The sequence below is a fragment of the Dipodomys ordii genome, unplaced genomic scaffold (genome assembly GCF_000151885.1).
Source record: "Dipodomys ordii isolate 6190 unplaced genomic scaffold, Dord_2.0 Scaffold63, whole genome shotgun sequence".
NCBI classification, from domain to species: domain Eukaryota; kingdom Metazoa; phylum Chordata; class Mammalia; order Rodentia; family Heteromyidae; genus Dipodomys; species Dipodomys ordii.
Window position 1 is genome coordinate 3,387,494 of NW_012267279.1, and position 13,944 is coordinate 3,401,437.

General features: G+C 35.9%; 1 protein-coding gene across 1 annotated transcript in view; it reads right to left on the minus strand.

Annotated features, from left to right (window-relative positions):
• Wdpcp (WD repeat containing planar cell polarity effector) overlaps positions 1-13,944 on the minus strand; it is a 252,700-nt gene that overhangs the window by 175,883 nt on the left and 62,873 nt on the right. The window lies entirely within an intron of this gene.

The following is a 13,944-nucleotide window of genomic DNA, read 5'->3' on the forward strand; positions in this document are numbered from 1 at the left end:
GTACATCCGAGATGAAACAGGGAGCTGGAGGGCATGAAATTAAATTCTTGCTGCATAAATAATTGATTTTTAAAAGAATCAACAGGATTTTTTTAAGTTTTTGAGTGTTATTTGGTTGTTTTCTTTTTCTAAATTTTATTGTCAAGGTGATGTACAGAGGGGTTACAGTTACATACGAAAGGTAGTGAGTACATTCCTTGTCAAACTGGTTGTCCCCTCCCTCATTTTTCTCCCACTTTCCCTCCCCCCCAACACCTTTCCCAAGTTGTACAGTTCATTTTCAACCTATTGTCTTCTGAGTTCCGCTGTTGCATTGGTTCGCCCTTCATCCTTTGTCTCACCATTTTGTTGTTCCTGTTCCCTTCCCTAATTTAGATAACCGTTTATACAATACTCCAGGATACCAAAATCAAATGCAGTGACAACAGGGAATAAACCACAGGAAAAAGAAAAAAAAAGCACACACAAAAAAGAAATCACATAGTACATTAAAAACAACAACAGAGAAAAACCTCTTGGCAACATGTCTCAGAGTTCAGTTCCCTTAGCATCATCATATGGGGCCTGAGCTCTGGGCCTGCGCACTGTCCCTCAGCTCTTCAGCTCAAAGCTAGCGCCCTACCACTTGAGCCATAACACCACTTCCAGCTTTTTCTGCTTATGTGGTGCTGAGGAATTGAACCCACGGCTGCATGCATGCAAGGCAAGCATGCTACCACTGAGCCACCTTCCCAGACCCAGATTTTTTTTTTTGGTCAGTTGTGGGGCTTGAACTCTGGGCCTGGACACTGTCCCTCAGCTCTTCAGCTCAAGGCAAGTGATTTACCTCTTGAACCGCAGTGCCACTTCTGGTTTTCTGAGTGGTTTATTGGAGATAAGAGTCTCACAGACTTTCTTGCCCGGGCTGGCTTTGAACCGCGATCCTTTAATGAGTTTACCTTGCTCATGTAACTGTAACCCCTCTGTACAGTATTTTTACAATAAAAAATGTATTTTTAAAAAAAGAATCAGCAGGATTGATTTTTTTTAACTTTTTGAGTGCTATTTGGTATTTTTCTATAAATCTTTTCAAAAATAGACAAAAAGATCTTAAAATATCTGGCTACAAATGTATTTCCTGTTTTACAGTTACAAAAAGATGAGAGAAAAGAACGAAACATGGAACACAGAAGCTGGGTGTTGTGGCATATACCTGTAATCCCAGCACTCAGGGAGATCTTGAATTGGAGGCTAGCCTGGGCTATCTAGTGAGACTCTGTCTCCAAAAATAAATAAATAAATAAACAAATAAAAAGATGAGAGAAATGTGTTTGTGAACAGTCAGCATGCTGAAAATGCACTAGGGGTTCCTTCCTAAAAGGATCAAACATGACACCAAAACCAGGCCTCTTTTGTAAATACGTTTATAAATTTTTAACACTATCTGCAAATGACAGTTCCTTGATTATTCTTCTTTGTGCAGCTCCCTTATTTACTAAGAAGATTATAAAGTATAGTATATCCAAACCATGGATTATTATGCACCTATCAAAAATAAGATAGCTGGAGGCTGCTAACAGGTATGTTCCATGTTGCCATGTGAAGCAAGTTACAGAACAAGTATAGAATGGTTGCATTTATTTTAAAATGTGTGTTTATATACACACAGTTGAATATTTGGAGGATATAAGCCAAACTACTGACTACAATTACACCTGGAAAGGGGAATACATTTGGGATAAAGAAAACACTTATTGTTTACTACTGTATCCACTGCCATTTTATCATTACCAGGAATTATCCTTATTTAAATTTTAAAACATTAAATGTAGAATAAGATCACAACTAAATCTTTTTTTTTTAGTTCCCTTGGCTTGAGATTGCCATTTCTAACTGCTTGCTTTTATCTAACATGATTCAAATTCATCAGTAAATTCTGCCAATTCTCTGTCTTCCCATTTATCCCAGAGCTACATGAAGTAAATTTTAGATAGATTTCCTCATCCATTCTTCTTTACTAGGAACAAAGTCAAGAGCTGACCTTTATACCTTTGAATTCTTCTCTAAAATCCCTATTAATGTAACACAAATGTAAAAGAATGGCTCCCAAAACACAATCCATAAAATATCTTAAAATGTTCTAAAGCATACAGAAAATTAATAGACACCTTTTAAAGACTGACAACAGCACTTCCTGAGTTGATTTAAATATCTACATATATCTACATGTACACACACACACACACACAGTCTTCTACCTGAATATACAATATACCTTCTGAAATTAGCAGTGAGGTATATTATGGTATGTTGAAGAATAATTTCTAAGCAGTAGTAATGCTATCAATACTTCTGAGACCAAGGAAATTCCCAGATGAAAGGTTGGGAGCCATAGTATTTTGTATATAATATCATATCTGATCAGTATAGTAATTACCTCTTTTCATTTCATGGTCAGTTATTAAGTATTTTATCTACTAGTCATATAGTTTCATCTTCCTAAAAAACACAGAATACATTACAATTTGGCAAAAGTACTGTGTTGTCTCTATCAGTTATACTGGCAAATATATAATACAATACTCTCAACTATCATGGAGTAACTGAGCTCCTACACTCAATCCTAAATAGTAGATATGTTCCTTGCATTGGACATATTCCAATTATGCTTTTAACACAAACTTGTAAATTTTAGATAAGTTACTTTTTACATAAAAAAAGAATCAATATTCAAATATAGTGGGCTGAATGCCTCCCCAATACAATTTTAACCTCTACTTTGTTAAACACATGAAAATCAACAAGGAAGGAATTACTCAGAATTTTGAACTGATTTTGCTTTGTTCATATATACTGATGGATATAAATGAGACAAATTCATAGTCTTGATCTGGCTTTTTCTGTAGCAAAACTTTAAGGCTTCGAAAACATAAATATGAATGCAAAGGTAAAGCTAGAAATAAATTTCTTTAGAGAAATATTTTAAATTGAAAACAAAAGAGAAGAAAGAACCATTTATGAAGAAAGCATTATTTAATGATACAATAGATTACTATAAAGATCAAAAATTTTCTGTTAGCCATGTTCCAAAACTGGATTAATATTTTATTGTATTCAGAAGTAATTAATGAATCAGTAGATTATTAAGGGCCATTGAGCTCTGGATTAAAGTTGTTAAATTAACAATGTATTTTTTTCTTTTTCCTGGGAAGGAGTGAAACTTTTGGCAAAGAAAAGTAATTATCAGGATTATGACAATAAGCGCACTAGCTAAACTTAAAATTAAGAGTCTTCAGGTACAATGTGTGGTGTGGCAAACACAGGCACACACATGATCTTACAAATTTCTGAGTAAGAGTTTTTTCAAGAAAAGCTAAACCAGAATATATTACCTGACAGAGGCCACTTCCCTGGGCAGCTACTAGTCAGTAACTGAGAATGCTGAGTCCTGCACCAAGCCAATTCTATCCAACAGTGGACTCCTCTAAGGAACATTTGCAATAGCAAACATTTTCTCAGCATCATGCTATAGCATTAAGCTCTTTTATGCAATCTTCCTTTCCTTCCCTCTCTTTTCACACATATCAGACTATCATTACCACTGGAAGGCTCTACCCTCTGACTCCTACTCACTAAGATCTTTCACACATACCCCCATAAACCTCTTGCATGGTGGGTACCATACTTGTGTGTGCTTCTCAGAAGATCAAACTGGCATTCTAAAGAATGTACAGGCTGGGAAGGTGGTTCAGTGGTAGAGTGCTTGCCTCGCACGCATGAGGCCCTGGATTTGATTCCTCAGCACCACATAAACAGAAAAAGCCAGTAGTGGTGCTGTGCTCAAGTGGTAGAGCATTTGCCTTGAGCAGAAGAGCTGAGGAAAAGCACCCAGGCCCAGAACTCAAGCCCTACAACCACCAACAAAAAAAAAAGGAATGCATGAGGCTGGGAAGGTGGCTCAGTGGTAGAGCGCTTGCCTTGCATGCCTGAGGCCCTGGGTTTGATTCCTCAGCACCACATAAGCAAAAAGAAAAAAAGCCAGAAGTGGCGCTATGGCTCAAGTGGTAGAGTGTTAGCCTTGAGCTGAAGAGCTGAGAGACAGCGCCCAGGCCCAGAGTTCAGGCCCCACGATTGGACATCCCCCCCCAAAAAAAGGAATGCACATATAATTGTTAAGATGTCAAAGAATTGTCAAGGTGATATACAGAAGGATTTCAGTTACATAAGTAAGGTAATGAGTACATATCTCTTTTTTGTTGTTGTTTCTTTGAAATCAATGTAATTTATTCAGCCAGGTATAGAGAAACGCTGTTTCGTGGAAACAGATGATTCCCAGTAGGACATGGGAGCTTTGGCACATTTTCCCATTGAGCTGTTCTCAGGCCCTTTAGCTCACTGTACCAAAGGTGTCACCATTCAAACCACCAGAAGAATGATATGTAAAGGACAATCTGCAATGACAAGCACCAAATAAATCTGATGATAAGACAATAAGCCAATTACTGTGTATTCCTTTCAGAATGTACTTTAAAAACACCCTTTTAAGTAAATGAGCATAAATTATGTATTTTGTTTCTGGTTTTGCTGTGCCAGTGATTGAATCCAAGATCAAGGCATATACTAGGCAAGAGCTTTACTACTGAACTTAAGTTATACACTAACCAAAATCCAGTTGTTCCAGGTATTTAAAGTTAAAACATTTGTTCATGGCTATGAAAGATAATGGAAATTTCAAACAGAGCCAGTTCTTATGTGGGAGTAAATTTGACAATACTTTTATGCTCCTAAAAAAGAAAAAGCAAATGCAAGAAATAAATTTATTGACAAATGAATAGGCTAATGCTATCCTTCCATCATAAATGCTTTTCCTCAAATTGAATAATGTTTTGCAGCTCAAGTTTTGTTTCGTTTATGGGCCAGACTCCTATTCCAATAGCTCCCTTTATTCTTTTTTTTTTTTTTTGGTCAGTAGTAGGGCTCAAACTCAGGGCCTGGGCACTGTCCCTGAGGTTTTTTGCTCAAGACTGGCACTCTACTCTTTTTTTTTATTGTGAAAATACTGTACAGAGGGGTTACAATTACATGGGCAAGAAAATGAGTACATTTCTTGTCAACCTTGTTACCCCTTCCCTCAATTTTCTCCTACTTTCCCTCTCCTCAACAAATTGTACAGATCGTTTCCAACATATTGTCTTGTGCATATCACTATTGCATTGGTTCCCTCCTTGTCCTTTTTTTTTTTTGTCGGCCATGGGGCTTGAACTCTGGGCCTGGACACTGTCCCTCAGCTCTTCAGCTCAAGGCGAGTGCTGTACCACTTGAGCTACAGCACCACTTCCGGTTTTCTGGTGGTTTATTGGAGATAGGAGTCTCACAGTCTCTCCTGCCCGGGCTGGCTTTGAACCGCAATCCTCAGACCTCAGCCTCCTGAGTAGCTAGGATTACAGGCGTGAGCCACCAGCGCCCGGCCCTCCTTGTCCTTTTATCTTCCCCATAGTCTCTTGACAAAAATAGCTACTTTAAACCCTCTTAGTGATTTCTTCTCTATCTCTATCATTTCTAAATAACAAGCTGTGCTTGTTAGGAATACATTTGTGTGTGTAATAGAAACCTTGGGGGAAAAACAAAACAAAATCTTCCTTAACTGAATAAACTTGGTTTTCTCAAATAACAAGTCTAGAGGGAAGCAGTGCACATTTGGGAAGGCAGTAACTCCCATGCTATCATCCAAATCCAGGCACCTATCCTTCCCTTCTCTACTGGTGTATTTTTCTTTCTTTCTTTTTCCCCCCTCACCAATAGTTTCAGCAATCAATTCCCCTCTTACCCTGCATTTATTTCCTCCTTTCTACTGGACCATGCTCACGGCCATGCCAACATCTGTTATTTTTCCAGTGTAGAAAAAGAAAAACATTAAAACCCTCCATCTATACCTCCTCTCAGTTTCCTTCATAACCTTCACCTTTTGTTACATTGTAACCTTACATCTTCTCTTTCCATTTTATCTTAAATAGTTCCAATCAGGCTTCTACCTGAACCACTGCTTGCAACTGCTTTTGTTCCAGTCACCAATGACCAGCACAATACTCCTGCCTATGGTCAATCACTAACTCTCTGTGAAAAGTGCATGACAGGCAAATTTAGTGAGAACTGTTATGACTGAAATTGTTCTTGCCTAAATGCAAAATCAAATTATAAATTCTATCATGCAACAGAATAAGGTTTCCAGACTTGAAGGCACTAAGCACATTGAAGTATGGAAGAGAGATGGCTAGATTAAAAGAATTCATAATGAATTTGAGGGAAGTTTTAAGTCTAGTTTGCAGAAGTTTGAAGACCTCATTGTCTTCTAACTTCATATGTGTTGTTGAAAATCTGATGTGATTCTCATTCTCAAGCCTTTGTATTCATTTTGATATGCTTTTTTTCCCTTTTACTCTAAATGTTTTATTGATCGTTCCCTCTTTCTCTCTAGCTCTCTCTCTAGCCCTCTCTCTCTCTCTCTCTCTCTCTTTGGTCGGTTGTGGGGCTTGAACTCTGGGCCTAGGCACTGGCCCTGAGCTCTTTAGCTCAAGGCAAGTGTTCTACCTACCACTTGGGCCACACCACCACTTCCAGTTTCCTGGTGGTTAACTGGAGATAAGAGTCTCATGGACTCTCCAGCCTAGGCTGGCTTTGATCCACGATCCTCAGATTTCAGCCTACTGAGTAGCTAGGATTATAGGTATGAGCCACTGGCACCCAGATGGATGATCTTTCATTATCACTGGCTTTCTAAAATTCGTAAGACATGCCTTTTCTAAAATTTCCCAAATATAACTAGTTGTCTTTTTTTTTAAGTCATTGGGTCCTTTTAAACTGGAAATAAACATCTTCAAGTTCAAAGAAATTTTGTCCTGTTATTTCCGTGCTATTCTCTTTTTCTTTCTGCCTCTCTCTCTGTGTTCTTAGTAAAATACTAAACTTTTTGATTTGATATTCTACTTTACTTCAGTCACCTATAGGTCCTTATTAGAGCCTTTTGATATTCTGTTACACATCAGAGGGATGCTTCAACTCTTTAAATACTTCTATAAGTTTTTTTTCTATTGCGCTACCATACTTTTTCTAAGTGGTTGGTAATACTTTTTGTTGTTGTTTTGCACAACAACTTAGGGCCTGCACATACTAGATTCTTAACGTGCAACAGTTCTTTTCCTTTTTCCTGATAATTGTGTGTGTGTGTGTGTGTTTGTGTTTTACTACGTAATCTACTGTTTGAACCATGTCTCTGGTTATTTTTTTTCGTCCAGTCCAGCCTGGACCACTATCTGTTCGGATAATCTTAAAAACTTTTTGTTTTAGTTGACTTTGAACTAGTTGGCTTTGTAGCTAAAGAAAACCACAAGGGCTGGGTGGTAGAGTGCTTGCCTTCCAAGCATAAGGCCCTGGGTTCGATTCCTCAGCACCACATAAGCAGAAAAAGCTGGAAGTGGCTCTGTGGCTCCAGTGGTAGAGCGCCAGCCTTGAGCTGAAGAGCTGAGGGACAGCGCCCAGGCTCAGATTCAGGGCCCATGACCTACAAGAAAAAAAGAAAAGAAAAAGAAAGAAAAAAAGAAAAAAGAACTATTTTTTGAAAGTACTTAGTACTAGAGTACTAAGCTGTTACATGCTGGCTAAATTTCAATGGTCCCAAAGGGATCCGAGATAGTTATTCATTTATTTATCGTAATAGTAAAATCAGCTCAAATCTTCAGCAATTGTCTTAAAATAGGTCAAAAAAGGCCATCAAATGGAGAAATCTTCTCAGGTGACTTTTCTTGCCTTATTTATCTTAAACAGATGACATAAAGACAATCAATCTTTGGTGACATGTTCCCCTTATAACCAGGATGTCCTCTTTCCTTTTACTTGCCCAAATTATGTCTTTCCTTCCAAGTGCAACTTCAATCCACAATAATCCTAGAACTTTAAATGTATTTAGATACTGTATCAAGAAATCATAACATTTAGTTTCAATGATTCTTTAACATTTACTTTTATTATTTTTTTATCATTGCTGTTTTTAAGTAGGGCCTTGGACTATATAGTCCAGGCTTGCCTTTAACACTCAATACTCCTACCTTAGTCTCAGGAATACTGGGGTACAGGAATGTACCACCATACCTAGCTCTACATAAAATTCTTTAAAGGTACAAACTCCATCTAATATTTTCAAAAGTCTCTTAATATAAAGGTAAGCTTATCGTTTAATATCAGTAAAGGCCTATTGACAGCTTTTCAATAACAACCCATCTGGCTTAAGCCTTTTTTTTTTCAGATCTCTGACTTTTTTTGGGGGGGGGTCAGGTCATGGGGCCTGAACTCTGGGCCTGTGCGCTGTCCCTCAGCTCTTCAGCTCAAGGCTAGCACTCTACCACTTGAGCCACAACACCACTTCCGGCTTTTTTTCTTTTTGCTTATGTGGTACTGGGGAATCGAACCCAGGGCCTCATGCATGCAAGGCAAGCACTCTACCACTGAGCCACCTTCCCAGCCCCGAGACCCTCTGATTTCCTTAGAGGAAAAAAATCTTCTCTACAGTTCTTCATTTTTCTTTCTGCTTCTTTTGCTGGCTCAATTTCCTGTCATGTCCACTGGTTCTTAGTTCTCTTAAGATACTCATCTTCCCTCAAGAATGTAACCAAATGGATGGGTTTAGAATCATCTCTTTGGCTGCCTCCTCCCAGATTTTCAACTGCAATATTGCACACTAATTCCATATTTCCAATGTTATTATTTGATTACTTCACATGTAACAGGGGCAAACTCAAGTTTTTAACCTATCATTCTAAATTTCTCTAGTGGCATTCAAACCTCTCTGCATCTTGATCTCATTTTACATTTCCAAAGAAATGTACTCCCTCTGATTCTCAGATTTTTTCCTTTCTTCCCATTGCTCATAATCCCTCCATAAGTCTGATCTGGCACTGATGGAAAGGTATTTATTTGTACTGTTACAGAAAATATATCAATAGCTTATTTGAAGTCCTTGTTAAGGGAGCTCCAATATGAGCCATTTATTCACAAGTTAATGAAATTATTTTCTGGAAGGCCATTCCTTCCAACTTAACCAAATTTTACACATCCTTTTAAGTGCAAGCAAAATTATAACTTCTCTACAAATGACTTGCTATTTCACATTGATGCTTGGGTACTCTCTAGCGTCTACTGTCTTTTTATTTGGTGCTTAGTGTCTTTATGGCCTGGTCTATGTATTTTCATTGATGAGGCTTTGCTGAGGACCAGCCCACATCTCTTCCTTAGCAACTCCCACATGCCTCCTACCATTACAGGCAAGCAATCAACACTGCAATGGGTTTTATAAAAATAACATGCTATTAACAATCCTAGTAATAATACCACAATTTCTCTATTTTATGAGGAAAACAAACCATCACACAGTTTGATAAAAAGGTAAGATCAGGCTCTACAATTAAAGAAGTTGTGATCAAGTGAGTTTCATAAGGTCACAATTTATCGGAGGCAGACATGGAAAATAGTTCTTATTTTTTATTTAGTCTGTCAGAAACTGGAGTTTACAATGTAATTATCCTTTCAGGGCATTTTAAGATTGTAGCTGGAAACATAGCATTATGATTGGCAGAAATCAGAGTACAGCTAATTATTATATATTTTATAGTTAAGTAGTACAATATGTTTGCATGAGTCAATTTAATCTAAAATCAGTATGTGTCAAGTTTTATCTATGCTTAATAAAATATCATCTTAAACTAACCTGAAAATAAGAATGTGACTTAAGATACAATGCTTTATGGAATCTGAAGTTTCTACCACACCACAGTAATAAACAATTTAATGTTTTAATGTTAAAGCTATTTTTTCTTATGAAAAGTTTACAAAATGGCTTATGAAACTCAAAGTAGAAAATATTGAACAATTTCTGCTAATTGAAAGATCTTAGATAAAAAACAGGAGAAACAATAACAAAATTAAAATTAGCTGAGATGTCCAACAACCAATGAATATGTGTGTATATTTTGCTCAGCTATAATTAAAATGAAATTATGTCAGTTGTAAGAAAATGGAAGGATCTGAATATCATCACATTGAGCGATATAAACAAAATTCACAAAGGTAAATATCTCATATTCTTACTGACTTGTGGAGTATATACCTAAGATGATGATGATGATCACAAAGACAACAACAATAAGGGCATTGAGACATGAATGTAAAAGGGGAAAAAATCTAGGATAGGATCAGCGCAGAAAGAGGGGATAAGGGGATCCTGAGAAGCAAAGAAGATCAAAGGACATAAAATATATGTATATGAGTATGTGTGTCTATCATATGTATATATAAATATAATACACATATAAAAGACACATATACACACAAATATACTATATATATCATAATAAAACTCCTTAAACATTGTTTGCAAAAAAGGGGGAAATGGAGGGGAGAAATGGAAGATGGCAGATGGGGTGAATCTGTTCTAAGTACACTACTGTATATATGAAAATTTCACAATGAACCTCCATGATATTACAAATATATGTCAACTCAAAAATAAAATTTAAAATAATGAGAAATATGTTTTAAAAGTGGCAAAAATAAAACTCTAATGTATATCTCACATTTCAATGTATCTCAAACTAGTAATTGGCACAGTCTGGAAAATCAATCTTAAAAAAACAATTATAGCCGGGTGCTGGCGGCTCATGCCTATAATCCTAGCTGCTCAGGGGGCTGAGATATAAAGATTGCGGTTCAAAGCCAGCCCAGGCAGGAAAAGCCATGAGACCCTTATCTCCAATAAACCACTAGAAAACCAGAAGTGGTGTTGTGGCTCAAGCAGTATAGGGCTCGCCTTGAGTTGAAGAACACAGGGACAGCGCCCAAGCCCAGAGTTCAAGCCCCACAAAAAAAAAGACAATTTTATCTAAAACTTTATACATAGAGTAAGACTTGACTTGTAAACTGTTCTGAATTTACAAGTGGAAAAATTGTTTTTTAGATAGTACAATTTATAGGTTACTGGACCAGCACCATTAACTAAGCTTTGGTAATGACAACAGATAAATTCTCCTTATTCAACAAAGGGAAAGATCCAAGCTCAGCTTGCATCTGCGAAAAGATTTTATAATGCTGTAGTTTCTTCATTCATGTGCAAGCAATTGGGCCTTTAAGGATCCCTTAAAGAGGAGAAGACAACCAAGACAATAAATTCCCTACATTCCAAATTTATCATTTATTTAGAATAAAAAATTACATTAGAGGAAGAGTAGATTAATTCAAAGAGAGTCTAAATGTTGTTAGCACCAGGATACCCAGAAACTTCTTCATTTCTTTTCTCAGAGTTATAAAACACATGGTTATCTGCTGCCACGTGAGACCTTGTATGTGTAGAAACCACTAACAGAATTTGAGCACATCTCATTAGGACTTCTTCACTGCATGGTGCTGAAAATTGGACCCTTAAAGAGAATGGGCAGGGCCGGGGGGGGGGGGGCTGTTTACTTATTTTACAACTTGAGTACAATTTAACAGAATTTAATAAAAAATTTTATAACAGCTCCTTTCCTTAAACTAAAACTGTAGCTTAAGCATCATTTATTTTTAACTTACTGTAATAAAAAGATCTTTGGGAATGTGACTTACATACATTTTTCAGAAGACCTAGTTAAAGTCAAATCTAGAAACTGAAGTGGATGGATAATGTTAGGAGGTCTCACAAAGATTTAAGGATGTTAGGAGGCCCTAAAGATGAAAGGATTAACAGAGGTGAGATTACCTTATTAATATGTGTTACATAAAAAGTTTGCTTAAACCCACTCAGGAGGTTGAGGAAGGATGATAGCAAGTTCAAGACCAGCTTGGGCTGTATAGAGAGACCCTATCTCAAAAAACTAAAATGTGCCCAAAATAAAAGATCTATTTTAGGAATATTTTATCTATCACAGAAATACAGCACAAAATAATACATATCATAAGATAAATCCTATTGTAAATGGTAAAAGGAGACTCACCAGTATAGCAGATTAAGTAATCAGTACTATCAGATTGTTGTTAATTATAAAAGTAATTATGTATATGCTCAATCATAAAAATTTCCTTTCTCAGTTGAACTAACTCCTTAGCAAGGACATCCTTCTATAACACTCATCAGACCTAAAACTAACAAAAAACTTGCTATTAAAAGTCACTGAGGTCTATATGAAAAGATTGTCTATTGGGATGTTCCACTACATATTTTAAGATGTCTGGCATGTTCTAACTTATACTGTGTGAGGGTAGGGGTGGAGGCCATGAGACATATCTCTTACTATCAGTGGCAGGCTTGCCTTCAAGCCAAACAATTTTGATCTTGTTGTTTAGGTGAGCAATGGCTACAAGTTTGAGTTGTACAGTTGGAAACTTTCTAGACCATATTTTGTATTCAAGCTTTAAAGTTTTATTAAAATATTTCAATGTAAACAACTTGCGATATGAAAACAAAACCATCCTTTTGAAGAGTATCCTAAAGTAAACTCAAGAAGTATTTTGTTTCTAAAAATATTCACTCTACTTTTAAGCAGTCTCTGGAAAGCAAAAGTTCCAAACCACTTGGGGAGGCAGTTACCTCCAATCGGTGAAGGTTCTAGTTTAGATAAAATAATAAGGAAGTACTAGAATCACTACAATAGCCTACATCAAAATGGTATTTAATATAGTATTTTTAATCACTATAAACTTGGTGTTTGGCAACTGATATATAGAAGCATAGACTTCATCTGCAAATGAGAATACTTACACATAAATCACAGTGAGAACATATAAATTTAAATTAAAAGAGAATATGTGATTCTATCAATTACAATTATTAGTAGTAACGATGCAATTTAGATTTATGGATGACTATCAATTATTCCTCTTTTTCAACTTTAAGAACTTTTAATAACTATATTGGTGAGTAAAGAAAGTAAATTACAGAGCAACTGTTACATACAAATTACTAAACGTATTGAATTTAATGAAAGTATTTTACTTGCCAGTTGATAAAACATAGTCATTGTTATCAGCTGTTTTGTTTTAAAGTAATTGTTGAACAATCTTACTAAATATTAAAATATATAGTTTTATGCTTATAAGATGAAAGAAATTGAGCCAAATTATTTTCTAGTAACCCTATACAAAAATTCCCAAATGCATGTATGTTATTTTCTTATATCTGTACCTTATTACCACCATAGTAAATATGGACTAGCAATTTTTTTTTTATTATCAAGACCAAGTAAAATTTTTCTAGGTAAATGACATTTTTTTCAGATTTACCAGCAAAGCTAATGTGGCTATTATCTTTTTTGTGTGCACTAATTGTTATGTCCTGATTAAGTGCTAACTTGTATTATATATATAATTATATATGCTCAATCATAAAAATTTCCTTTCTCAGTTGAATTTGTTCACTAGCAAGGACATCCTTCTATAACATTCATCAAATCTAACACTAACAAAAAAAAAACTTGCTATTACAAGGCACTGAGTTCTATATGAAAAGATTGTCTACTGGGATGCTCCACTACATATTTTAAGATGCCCGGCATGTTTCAACTTACACTGTGTATCATTATAGGTATAGATTCCAGTAGAATTTTTTCAATAGAAAGAGTCTGTGTCTGCACTGTCCAGTATGATAACACTCAGCTACTGAGCACTTAAAATGTGGGTATTCAGACTGAAGAACCAAAATTTTAATTTTATTTAATTATTCAAATGTCCAAATAAGGTTAGAGGTGACTATATTAAACAGTGCAGCTTAGGAAGTTCAAAAACTAAGATCAGCCTCTTACACTTACTTGTTGATTTTTCATAAATATGCTATTCATAAATGCTTATAAGAATGAATAAAAATATTTTGTCCTTTTGTATAATGTTCATTCAAAATATTATATAATGTTCATTCAAAATATTATTAAATCTATGCCAATAAACATCAAA